Below are 12,520 nucleotides of genomic sequence, written 5' to 3' on the forward strand. Positions count from 1 at the left end.
TTAAAATAAAAAAAATAGGAGATCCCTGGGTGGCTCCGCAGTTTAGTGCCTCCCTTTGGCCCAGGGCATGATCCTGGAGACCTGGGATCGAGTCCCGCATCGGGCTCCCTGCACGGAGCCTGCTTCTCCCTCTGCCTCTGTCTCTGCCCCTCTCTCTGTGTCTCTCATGAATAAATAAATAAAATTTAATGAATAAATAAATAAAATCTTTAATAAATAAATAAAATAAAACTAAAAAACAAAGAAACCCAGAGATGGGCAGGGGTAACTCTGAACCCAAGAGATAAAGGCTTAGTTAACAGGTTAGCTGGTTAGATAGATAGCAGGTGAGTTAGCACCCTCGTTCAGTTGGCTCCTTTCATTTGTGGGGAGCACACCTCGTTTGAGCCGGGGGGCTCCAAAGAGGGCTGACCAGGCCCACCCTGCACCAGAGGTTATTAGCCAACCACAGGTCCCGGACGGAATCAGGCCTGCCGCCAGGTTGCGTTCATACAGCTGGAGACATCAGGTTGATTTTTTATCATTTCGTTTAACTGTTAGAAAAGATCAAAAGAAGGATCTTATGTCATGACACGTGAAAATGATGTGAAATTCATCAATAAAGTTTGACCGGAGCACAGCCATGCCTGGTGGCTTATGTCCCGTCGTGGCTGCTTGTGCTCTGCCATGGCAGGTGACAGTCACAAGAGCAGCCGAAAGCGTTCAGGCCAAAGGTTTGCTGCTCACTGCCTAGGCCCTGCACCCACCACCCAACCGGCCGCGGGCAGTTCATCTCCGCTCCCAGAGCTCAGTTTCTTTGTCTGTAAAATGGGGTGAAGAGCCCTGTGCTCAGAGGCCGGTGGTGAGGATGCTGGGGGGTTAGTCTGTCACTGGGCCACGTGGCTGTCCCCTTCTCACCCAGTCCTCCTTTGCTCCAATAAATAGGAACCGAGCGCTTATTCTGTGCCAGGCGAAGGGCTGCCCTGACCCTCAAGGGACACACATCCAGAGGCATGGAGAGCATTTGGGGGTGAAGGGAGCATAGCCAAGGGACAGGACACCTGGCCTGGGGCGCATCGAGGCCTCCCTGCGAGGAGCGAAGCCCCAGCAACATCTTAAATGTTCGGTAGAAATTTTCCAAGAGGAGACAAGCCGGGAGACGCACGGTAGGTGGAGGGAGCAACTTGAGCAAAGGTGAGAATGACGGGCTCAGGCGCGGTGGGGCTAGAGGGGAGCCCGGTCATGCGGGGGTTGGGGCCATCGGGGGTCAGCCTTCCTCAGCAGCCCCGCCCCACCGCAGCCTGGGTTTGGCTCCAGGCCGGCAAGGGTGCCCGCCTCAGGAAGGTCAGGATCCGGCAGGGTGGGGAGGGCACTGAGGCAGAGGAGGGCACATCCTTAGGGCCTCGGTCCTGGCGCCCTGCCCGCAGCGGCCGGGTTGGGGGGTGGGGGGGGGACTGCTGCGATTGGAGGCGACAGCTGGCGGGTGAGGTCTGGGGGCTCAGCCCAGGAGGGGTGGGGGCTGCCCCCGGCCCAGGGGAGTCCAGGGACCAGGCAGGCTGCCACAGGAGGGCCGCTGGCAACAAAGGCCTATTCTTCGGAGTTTAAAAAAGTCTTAAAACCCGTCCAACTTTCTTTTGTTAGATGCTCGGGGATGTTTCCCCTCTGGAGGCTGCTGGAGATACCTGGCTGATAAAGGGCTGATTGGTGGAGACTTAATTATGGCCCCAAGCCCTCTATGTAAACAATCGGCGAGTGTTTCTTCTACCGTCTTCCCTCCGTGCTAATGGGGAGCACAAACCAGGTGCCGAGCCGGGGGACTCGGTGACCCCGGATTCTCGGGTTCCCTAAGCTGTCTCCCTGTGGAGGAAGGCAGCCCGGCCCAGAGGTGGGTGTGCAGCCCCAGGAGCCCGGCGCAGAGGCTCCTGACAGCAGGCCGCTCACCTGTCAGGGACAATGGTGGCCATCCGGCGTTAAAGGAGAAGTCTGGCACGTAGCAAGTGCTCAGGAAACGCTGGACAGCAGGGCCGGGGAGGTGGCACTGTCCCAACCTTGACCCTGGCCCCAGCCCCCGGGAGGAAGCATCTGGATCCTCAGGTCCATCCCAGGCCAGCTGCATGAGCGGGGAGGTGCGTGTGAGTGTGGCTTCTCAGCAGCCCTGCCCCACATTTGCACCCCACCCCCACCGCGGCCCATCCCCCGACCACCCAGGGGTGTTTCAGGAGGTGCCCAGGCCTGCAAGGAGCTGCCCCTTTTCCAGGCCGTACGCCCCCGGGGGATCCAGGTGGTTCCAAGGTGGCAGTCTGAGGACTGCCCTGTGTACCCTCCCCGGCACATCCCAGCACATCCTGCCCATGGCTCACCTCCAGGCCGCCTCCCTCGCCCCGGGCCCTGTGCAAGACTGGGCCCCACACTCACCTCAGGCACCCTTTAGGGAGTCACCAGGGTCAGGTCAGCTCACTTCCTCACCCTGGGCGCTCCAAGGGTGGGCTCAGGGACTTGGCAAGACACAGCTTAGCATCATTTAGGGGACAAACTCTGCTCAGGGTACTGGTTGGGAGGAAAGAGATGGTGCCTTCTAGACACGCACAAAAGCACACTCACCCAGGAAGACCCATGGGTGCATGCGAGCGCACACGTGCGCACACACACGCACATGGTGCACATGTGCACATTCCACAGGATCCCACACACACTTGCCAAAGTATGTGCACACGCGGGCCCTCCCCAGGCCAGGCCCCCACGGTGGCTCTGCTCCTGGTGGGGCCGTGGGTGTGTACGTGTGTGCAGGTGTGGCACGGACCAATGTGGTGCTGCCCACAAGGGCCTGTGTCAAGTTCCAGTAAGCCCAGGAGGAAGCAGGAAGCAGGAGAGGGCAAGAGACCCTCCTGGTCCCCTGTCTGAGGCAGGAAGGCGGTACCGTGGCCGCTCAAGGTCAGCCCGCAGGCCCACCCCACCTTGGCCTTGAGCGGCGCCCGCACCAGAGGCTCGGGGAGAGCTGTGGGAAGGGCCAGTCCACGCCGCAGGGGCCTCGCCACACCCAGGGGCGCAGGGCCCCTCCCTCCCTCCCTCTGCAGCTATCTCTTGGGCCGGGGTGACCGCCCCCCCCACCCACTGGGCCTCCAACTGAGACCAGCAAGCCATTTTGAACCATGATGAGAAGAGGAAGTTCCTGTGGCCCCAAAACAGAAACAGGAAGCTGGGAGGGGGTATATGGATAGGGAACGGGAAGGGGGACACAGGCACCCAGCAGATGTACCCAGAACGCCCCTGCCTTCCTGGGCCCTGGCCCACGCGGCCGTGTCTGGGCACCTGTGCCCAACCCCGGCACCGTGGTCCTGGCCTGCCACAGCTACGCCCACCCCAGGGCCAGACTCACTGGGGCTTTCTCAGATGCTGGCCAACTGTCCACCTGGGGGTGTTCACTCGTCTGCACGTATCTGGTTCTGTTGAGAGGGCTCCACGCACCCTCTGGAACCTTCCTTATCCATCCCGGCATTGATATCCAGCCGTGCCCCTCTCCCTGGGCCCCGAGTGTTGGCTGTAGGACTCCCTGCAGGGCTGGCCTGACCCTCCCGCACCCACCACGACCCTGTGACCCCCCAGCCCTCCCCTGACCGAGCACGCGACTGCCTGTCTCCCCTGGGCCGTGAGTCTGGTGACTCCCAGCCCCGGCTCTGTTTTCCCAGCTGCCCTGTCCCCAACCCCACCCTCACTTGGTAACTGCACGCAGGGCTGTCCCAGCCCCCCTCCGCAGAGGCAGGAAGCTGGGGCTCCGTCCCATGCACACCACTGCCTCGCACTGCATCCTGGAGCAGGAATGTCCCCATCCGGTGCCTTCGGCTCCCCTCTGCTCCGCAGGGCGGGAAACGGAGTGTCTGCACGACGTGCAGGGGCCCCAGCCCACCGTGCTCCTGAGCAGGACGGCGGGCTGCAGAGTCACAGCCAACCCCCACGAGTGCAGAGGGCCCTGCCCACGCAGGGGCAAGACAGCAGTGTGTCCCCAACCCCCCGCCCCCAGAGGACCCGGCATGTTGTTCCTCCCGGGTCTGGAGGCTCCCGCAGGAAGACTCTGGGGTGAGTGGGTGGGTGCTGGAGCCCAGGGGCCGGAGAGGCAGATGTCACCAATTTCAGTTCTGCCCCAGCTGGCCTGAGGGAGCTTGGGACTTCCCAGGGTGGAAGGACATGCTGGGGGGCCAGGCCACTCGGAGGCAGGCTGGGCCCGAGGACCCCTTCCAGGCCCCAGCGGGGTGCTGCTCTCTGCCGGGAAGGCATCGGAAGTCCTGGGGGTCCGTGGTGGGCCCGGAACGCCCCCTCGGGTCCCTCCCCTCTCCCTGAACCCCCATAGTCCGTCCCTCCCGAGCCGCTGCTAGCCAGCTGCAGCCCCGGGCATGGCCACAGAAGAATGTCTCCGCCTTTTTGCCCCCACAAAGGAAGGCCTTGAGGGTACAGCCGCCCCCCGGGGCATCTGAGGAACATTTCCAGAATGGGAGTGAGAGGTGCCAAGTGGATACCTCGTGGGAAGCCGAAGCTTGAGGCAGAAACCACAAGAACCCCCCCAAAATGGCTCGTCTTCTAGCTCCTCGAGCTCATGCCCCCGAGGAGGAAAGCGGGGAGCAGGTGGGGCAGGCGGGGAAGCCCCTTGGCCGCGGCCCCGGGCCCGGCGGGCGGTCAGCACCGGAGCCGGCAGGGGAACGGGCCCCCGGGCGGGGAGCGCATCTCCCTGGACCGTGTTCTTGGGAGATCAGTTGTGAAACTTGCTTCAAACCCCCAAACCACAAAAACGGCCGATTTTCCCAGCCCTGTTCTCACGTTTCTCAGATCAGCCGAGGACTCTTCAGCCTTTCCATCCACGAGACGCCAGGCCCGCCGCCAGCCCTCCCCACCCCACCCCGGGTCGGGGGTCCAAGAAATGGTGCAAGGACGCTGTGTGCTGTGGACACCCCTCCCGCGATCACCCGCAGCACACGGCGCCCACCATGCGCCCCCAACCGTGGGGGCGGGAAACGGGCCAGGCGGGGGCCCGATGGAGAAGCCCCAGAGGGCCCTAGGGGCTGCTAGGGCTGCCCCAGAAGGAATATTCGAGAGCACCCTTCCCAGGGGAAGACGGTACGTGGCTGGTGGAGGGTTCAGAAGCCAAGTAACTGGGCAAATGCCTTCCAGTTTCAAAAAAGACCTCACAGAGGCGCCCCCCCGGAGCTGGCCCCACCAGGTGGGCAGCCCACCTGGCCCCCCGACTCCTTGTTCGGGGGCCGACAACGCGGGAACATCGGGCTCTCGCCGAGCGAGGACTGGTCAGGGGACCCTCAGCGATGAGCAGAACCCCAAGAGGGACTCACTGCCTTTCCCAGCTGGGTGGTGATGATGACAGTAAAAGCCACCTTAGAAAAAGAGAAGCTGTTCCTAGGTCTTGGGGTGACAAGCTGCCCTGGAGCCTCAGGGCCCGTTCCCGCCGTGAGAAACGCAGGGCTCCCCCGGCCTCTGTCCTCCCCAGCTGCTCTGTCCCGGGCCTGTCCCTCACCCTCGGCCGCCACCAGGGCTGCCTGTCTCCTGCTGGAACCCCATCATGGCTGAGACCAAAACCCCGGCTCACAGGAACTTGGGCGCTGATTCCACAAGCAAAACGCGGCTGGGAGAAGCAGAGGCCTGCGCTTCATGCAAGCCCACCCAGTCCTTTCCCTATAACTTTTCTCCAAAATGCCACACAAGAGGTGCTTTGGGGGGATCCCTGGGTGGCTCAGAGGTTTAGCCCCTGCCTTCAGCCCAGGGCGTGATCCTGGGGTCCCGGGATCGAGTCCCACATCGGGCTCCCTGCCTGGAGCCTGCTTCTCCCTCTGCCTGTGTCTCTCTTTTTCTCTCTCTCTCTGTCTCTCATGAATAAATCAATAAAATCTTTTTTTTTTAAGAAAAAAAGAAGTGTTTTGGGTGGCGCTGCTGTGCTAACAAGGTGTGAGCTACTGCGGGCCGTGAAGTCAGGTGTGGGGCCTGAAAGCCACTTACTGTGAGTAGGTGCAGTGCTAGGGAATCGTGCCTGGGGAGGCTGTGACTTGGAAACAGCTCTCGGAAGCCAAGGCCAGGGCTACGGAGTCCAGGAGGCCTGCACTGACAGGGGCAGGGGTGGGGGCACACACGAGCCATGTCCCAGGGGCCCACCAGCTAGTGAGGTGCACTGAGCCCCCAGAAGACAGCAGGCTTCTGAGTGTGTGCGTGAGTGCGTGTGTGCATATGCATGTTTGTCTTTCTGTCTGGAGTCGGCTTGAGCGTCGACGTGGGAGTTTCTGGCATTGCCTGTGGATGGGTTTGTGTGTTTGTGTGTGCACCTGGGTGTCCATGTCTCTGAGCGTGTTTATGCACCTGTCCACACTCCCATCCAGTGTGCCCAGGTCCCGGCCTGATACTGGACAGGTGTTGGAGGCCGTGGTCTCTGCCTCATTGGGTCTGTAGCAAGTTGGCCAGTGAACGAGGGATCCCTCCCGGTAAAGCATAGTCTGTCTCCATGAGGGTCCAGGGCACGAGGGGTCAGAGCCCCAGAGACAAGGGACCTGATGGGGACCCTTGATGCACTGATGAAGTAACATGAAAGCTGAGCCAGCCGAAGTGTGTGTGTGTGTGTGTGTATGTGTGAGAGACACACCAGGTAGTGGCGGAAGAAAGTTTTTCAGACAGAGGGAACGGCATGTGCAAAAGTAAGGGCACTAAAGGGTGGTGAGGAGACCATGGGGGCAGGACAATGACCACCAAGGGGCGGTGGCAGGGGGAGGACAGAGGACAGAGTGTCCTCTGTCTAGGACAGAGAGCTAGACACCAGGCCCGGAGGCCACAGTGACAACGGCGGGCTTGGTTAGGAAACGGGCCAGTCCTGTGGCTGTTTCACGGGGCCACTGGGTCTGCTCAGAGCACGGGGCTGCGGGGCGCCCGACACAAGGCCCAGCAGCCACCCCAGAGGAGTGACAGTGGCCAGGGCACAGGGATAGGCCTGCAAAGGCAAGTCGAGGAAGAGGTACAAGGCCTGGTGACGGGTGAGGTATGTGAGCGTCCAACAGGCTCCCGGGTGTGTGCACACGTGCACAACTGTGAACGTGCACATGCCTGCAGAGGGCTTGGGCCGGGCCCTCAGCCCTTTCCCTCTCTCCTCTCCAACCTCACGGCCCGGGTCCCCACAGCCCTGCAGCGGACATGACAGTGACGGTAAGAAGGGCCCAGTGTTGCAATTGCATTTCCTCTCGAACCCAGGGCCGCCAGAGATTAGCCGAGAGCCCCGTGTGCGCGGGGCGATAACACCCCCACTCCCCCGTTTCCTAATCTCTGATTCATTTCCAACTGATAACGAGATGAGGGCCCGTGGGCCTACTAAGAAATGCCCCCAGCGGGTCCTGCCAAGCGAGGAGCCGAGTGGCCCGTGGGACGATCAGGGACGGGGTGAGCGTGGGGGCAGACAGGGCACGGGGACAGGAGAGCCAGAGACACAGGGAGACAGGGAGACACACGCAGACGCACTAGAGCCGGGGTCAGGCCAGGGTGATGGGGAAGAGAGATAAGGAGGGAGAGAAACACGGACAGCAGCAAACAGGTGGACAGATGGACAAATATAGGCAGAGAGAGGCTGGGGGTCCCGGGGCTGGGGGAACTCACCGAAGAGAAAGAAAAACAGAAGAGACAGTGGGAGAGACAGAGAAAGAGAGACGAGGTGACCCAAGGTCAAGAGAGCTGGGGAAGTAAAAGGAGAGAGCAGAGGTAGAGCGAGAATGTGGGTGAGGGGGGCTGGGCTGGCCTGGCCCTCCCAGAGCACAGCCCGTGCGGCATGAGGACGGCGGGGCAGGGCAGGGTGCTGGGCTTGCCCCCCTGACCCTCCAGGCGCAGGCTCCCCGGGAGGCAGGAGCAGGGGTTGCATCCCCTACACCCACCACACCCCATCCTCACCTTGCAGGGAGCCCTGTCCCCCGTGGGCTGCACAGTCCAGGGGCTTGATGGAGCTCTGCTCCCGTCCACAGGGCTCGGCCAGGCCAAAAGGGACCCCCGGGTTTATTTGTATCCTGATGGGGTCCGGTGGGGCCAGAATGAGGCTGGAAAGTCAAGATGGGGTGGGTGGGACTCAGCCCAGAGGAGGGTGGCAGGGCCTAGCCAGCAGGGAGCCAGCAGCCCTCCTTGCTGAGCCCCGAGGGGAGCCAGTGTCCCCTGTATCCCCCCTCCCAGAGCGGGCACCCCTCCGGGCTCGGCACCTGGGCTCATGCTCTGCGATGCTCAGAGGAAGGAAGGTGGACTCCAGGAACCGCGGAGCCTGGCCACGTCCTCACAACTAGGCCCCTGCTCCCGTCCCGTCCCTGACTCGGGACACAAGGAACAGACAGCTAGCTGCCCCCTTGAGGGGCACGAGGGGCACAGAGCAGGTTCCTGGGCTCAAGCCTTCCCTCTGGGGGTCCCCCAGAGCAGAAGGGGCAGCGGGCCTCCCCTCGGGGTCTACAGGCAGGCACAAAGAAGAGGTGTGTGAACAGGACAGGACGTCTAGAGGCAACGAGAGGCAGGGGGCAAATCACCAAGCCCTGGGGGGAGAAAGGAGCTCCGGGAGGCTCCCCGACAGGGGACCCGCGGCCCCACTGTGTTCCAGTGAGTGTCTCCTTCCTCCAGGACCCCCAGCCCCAACTGGTGCAGGACAGCAGCGGACTGTGCCCCGCCGGCGTCCTCCCAGCCCAGGGCCTGCTGACCAGGGCAGGCTCACCTCGCCTCCTCCTGGGGCAGGGCAGCCGCCCCTCTGATTTGCCATGCCCGCCCCGATGCCCTGACTGCCGCGACCACAGGAAGCGCTGCCCCAGCTCAGCACTTCCCTTTTCTGAAATCTGCCCCCAGCAGCCCGGTGGCCAGGGAAGACAGACTTCCCGCTGCCCCCACCCCTGGGCTCTTCCCACCAGTCACAAGTGGTTTGTCCCTGAGCTTCCCTGGGCAGAGGTGACCTTCTTGCCTCAACCACAGATCAGTTATTTATCAGAACAGGAAAGATGGCACCAGAGATATATCCTTACCCACCCCAGGAGGGCCTGGCCTGCTCCAACGACCGCATGCTGCTCCCCACATCACACGGGGAAGTGTGGCCAGCGCGTGCAGGCTGCACTGGGGAGGGAGCCGGGCGGGAGGCCCGGTGGGCAGGTAGGGCAGAGGGTGATCGACCCCAGCTCCAGGCCCGCAGGAGGCTGCGTGTGTCCTTTGGGACCCATCAGAGTCACCCCCCCACAGATGCACTCTCAGCCTGAGCCAGGTCCTGAGGGCTCCTCTGTCCGCCCAGCTGGGAATACCTTGGGGCCCGGGTCTCAGGCTGCCTCCCTGCCCCTTCATCCCAGAGTGAACATAGGGCTCGTCCCCAGACGATCCAGGACCCACTGTGACAAAGGGCAGGCGGAGCTTCCCAGTTTCCTCAACAGCAGTACTATTGACATTCTAGGCTGGATAACTGATCCGGTGTGGTTAGGGCTGTTCCGGGCATCGTAGACCCTTTAGCAGCAACCTTGCTCTCTATTCCCTAAATGCCGGGGACATTTCCCTATCACCACCACCATCACCAGTCACAACCATCGAAATCGCCTTCAGATATTGCCAGATATTCCCTGGGAGGAGGACAAAACCGTCTGCCGTCAAGAAGCACGGATCGAGGTACAACAGAAGGCCCTGGCTGCCGTGGCTAGAGAGTGTCAGGGCTCGATTGGCCTGTTTTACAGTTTTCTTCTAGAAGGTCATGGATCAAAGGGACAGTAACTGGTCAGAGTCTGGGGTTCTTGGAAGTTGGAGGGTATATCTGAGGAATCTGTGCTGCAGGGCTTCTTCTGGGGGTTCTGGGCAAACCTGTGCCACAGAAACGGGGGCCGGAGAGGGGGAGGCCCTGAGACTGAAAGGGAGATGGTGAAGCTGGGTAGTTTCAGTGAAGGGGAAGGTCAGGATGCACTACTTCAGGGTATGAACTGAGTCACCTGAGGGCCATGAGGCACTCGGTTAGGGTACAGGACAGAAAGACTGGGGAAGACTTCAGAATTAGGGCAGGAGATGAGGATAGGATATGCGTCCTGAGCTCCCTGAGGTCGTGAGCTGGAACTGACCCCCTTCCATAAGGCCCAGGGCTGAAAAGACTGACCCATACAAAGGGGACATGCAAAGCTGACCCGAGAAAGTGCGATGAAGCTTTCCATCCTCTGGTGTGGGAAAAAAACAGTCACCTTTGACAAACCAAAACCCTAACCAGAGCCAAGAATAAACGTGGGATTCAAATTATGCAATCCAGGACTTCTAGAACTTCAAATCTAGAAAAGCGCATAAAAACTGATATAGGGCTATAAAAGAAACTTACTCCACTGACCTTATACGGGCACTTCCACAGCCCAGAACAATTACCACAGCAGGAGGTGAAAAATGATTCCTGATAAAGATGAGCTCACAATACAAAGAAGCCTCGCATGACCCAAAAAAAGGCAAATTGCAGGAGATCTTCAATCTAGAGCTATTTTGTACAATTTGAAAAAGACTGCATGATACATATATACCTTAAATTATCAAGGAGAGAGAAGACGGAGTAGGAAGCATAATAAGAAATATTTCCTAGAAATAAAGGACAGCTAGATTTCCAAGGAAATTAAATAGTCGTCGAAGCGTAAAATAAAAACTTGGTGGATGGACTCCTTGCAAATTCGTGGTGGAGGGCAAGGGGACTGGAAAACTGGACAACACATCTGAGGAAATTTCATGAAATGCAGCACGCAGACATAAAAGCCAAAAAAAAAAAGTGAGACTGTAAGGCTCTGGGAGGAAAAAGTCAAATGGTCCAAAAGGTTCAACATGCATATAATAGGGATTCTAGAGGGTGAAAACAGGGAAAATTCAAGATGTAATGATTGAGAAATTTCCAGAACAAAGGAATGAGCCTTCACATTGGACCCCAAGAAGGAGAAGTAAAAATAAATTCACACCAGAGTGAAACTACAGAACGCTAAAAACAAAAAAAAGCAACCTTAAAAGTACAGGCCATACCTCAGAGATCTTGCGGTATAATGCAATAAAGCAAATATCGTGATGAAGGGAGTCAAATGAAATTTTTTGGGTTTCCCAGTGCATGTAAATGTATGTTTATACTATCGCACGCCCTGTTAAGTGTGCAATAATATTGTGTCTTTACAAATGCACATATCTTAATTATGAAAATACTTTATTGCTAAAAAACAGGTACCATCATCGGAACTTTCAGCAAGTCGTAATCGTTGATCACCGTAACAAATATAATAATGAAAAAGCTTGAAACATAGCAGCAATTACCAGAATGTGACATGAAGATACACGGTGAGCAAATGCGGGAGGCCTGGGTGGCTCAGGGGGTGAGCATCTGCTTTGGGCTCAGGGCGTGACCCCTGGATCCGGGATCGAGTCCCGCATCGGGCTCCCTGCATGGAGCCTGCTTCTCCCTCTGCCTGTCTCTGCTCCTCTCTCTGTGTCTCTCATGAATAAATAAATAAAATCTTTAAAAAACAAAACAAAACAAAAAAAAGTTGAGCAAATGCTGTTGTTGGAAAAAACGCAGCAACAGACTCGCTCCATGCAGGGTTGCCACAAACCTTCGATGTATTAAAAAACAAAATTAAAAAAATAAATATAAATAAATAAATAAATAAATAAATAAATAAATCTAAAAAACAAAACAAACAAAAACCCACGGTTATCTTCAAAGTGCAGTAAATGCACGATAAAATGAGCTATGCTTATGGATGAGGAAGAAATGCGGGATTAGGCCAAAGGAGTGACATGTAGACCGACAACAGACTTCTCATCGGCAGCGATGGATGCCAGAAACCTAGAGAACTACGTCTTCCAGTTGCTCGGGGAAATGACTTTCCACCAAGAACCCCGCTACTCCACTAAACTAGAGCAGCAATAAAGAATCGGGTAGAAAGAAGTGGGCTCGACGCAGGATCCGGGGTGAGAAGGTTGCGTCCATCAGGTTGCGTAGAACCGACGGTCTTCATGCCAAGCCACGGGTGGTGGTGCAGAGTGGGGAGGAGGGTCTGGTTTTTTTTTTTTTTTTTTTTTTTTTTTTTCGGAGGGCGGCTTCAACTTCCTCAGACAGGAAAGTGGTGAAAGCCAAGGTCAGAGACTGAGGGACAGTCCAGAGAACACCATCGAGCGGCCAGAGCAGCCCCGGGAGAAGGCAGCTGTGCGTCTGGGATCTGATGAGGTCATGAGGATGGGGTCAACAGATAGCCCTGACCCCTCTCAACCCTGGAGCCCAGCTGTCTTCTGGGGAGAGCCACACCTTCTCCCTTCTCGAGTGACGCATTCTTTAGACTCCACTCTTTGGTGTTTGTCCCAACCCCTCACCAGAGACGACTCCTCTCCCTGTGAACTCCCCGACGGGCCGTCTTGGATGATTTCTATCTGGACTTCCACGTTCCCTTTGGCAATGAGACACCCACCCGGGATCCGTGGAAACTTGCCTGTGCTTCCCACGCAAGCTGCTGCGGCTCGCTCTCCCCGGTGGGCCGGCAGGAAGTGTGCAGGGCTCGGCACCGCGGGCGGG

General features: G+C 58.4%; 1 long non-coding RNA gene across 1 annotated transcript; it reads right to left on the reverse strand.

The window, feature by feature from the left end:
• Positions 1-253: 253 nt before the first annotated feature.
• LOC119870067 lies at positions 254-2,657 on the reverse strand. Its single transcript, XR_005353235.1, has 3 exons — positions 2,395-2,657; positions 1,921-2,089; positions 254-533 (listed from the first exon to the last, which is right to left on the reverse strand). It is a non-coding gene; the product is annotated as an uncharacterized LOC119870067 (long non-coding RNA).
• Positions 2,658-12,520: the final 9,863 nt, after the last annotated feature.

This window comes from Canis lupus, chromosome 1 (genome assembly GCF_011100685.1).
Source record: "Canis lupus familiaris isolate Mischka breed German Shepherd chromosome 1, alternate assembly UU_Cfam_GSD_1.0, whole genome shotgun sequence".
Lineage (NCBI taxonomy): Eukaryota > Metazoa > Chordata > Mammalia > Carnivora > Canidae > Canis > Canis lupus.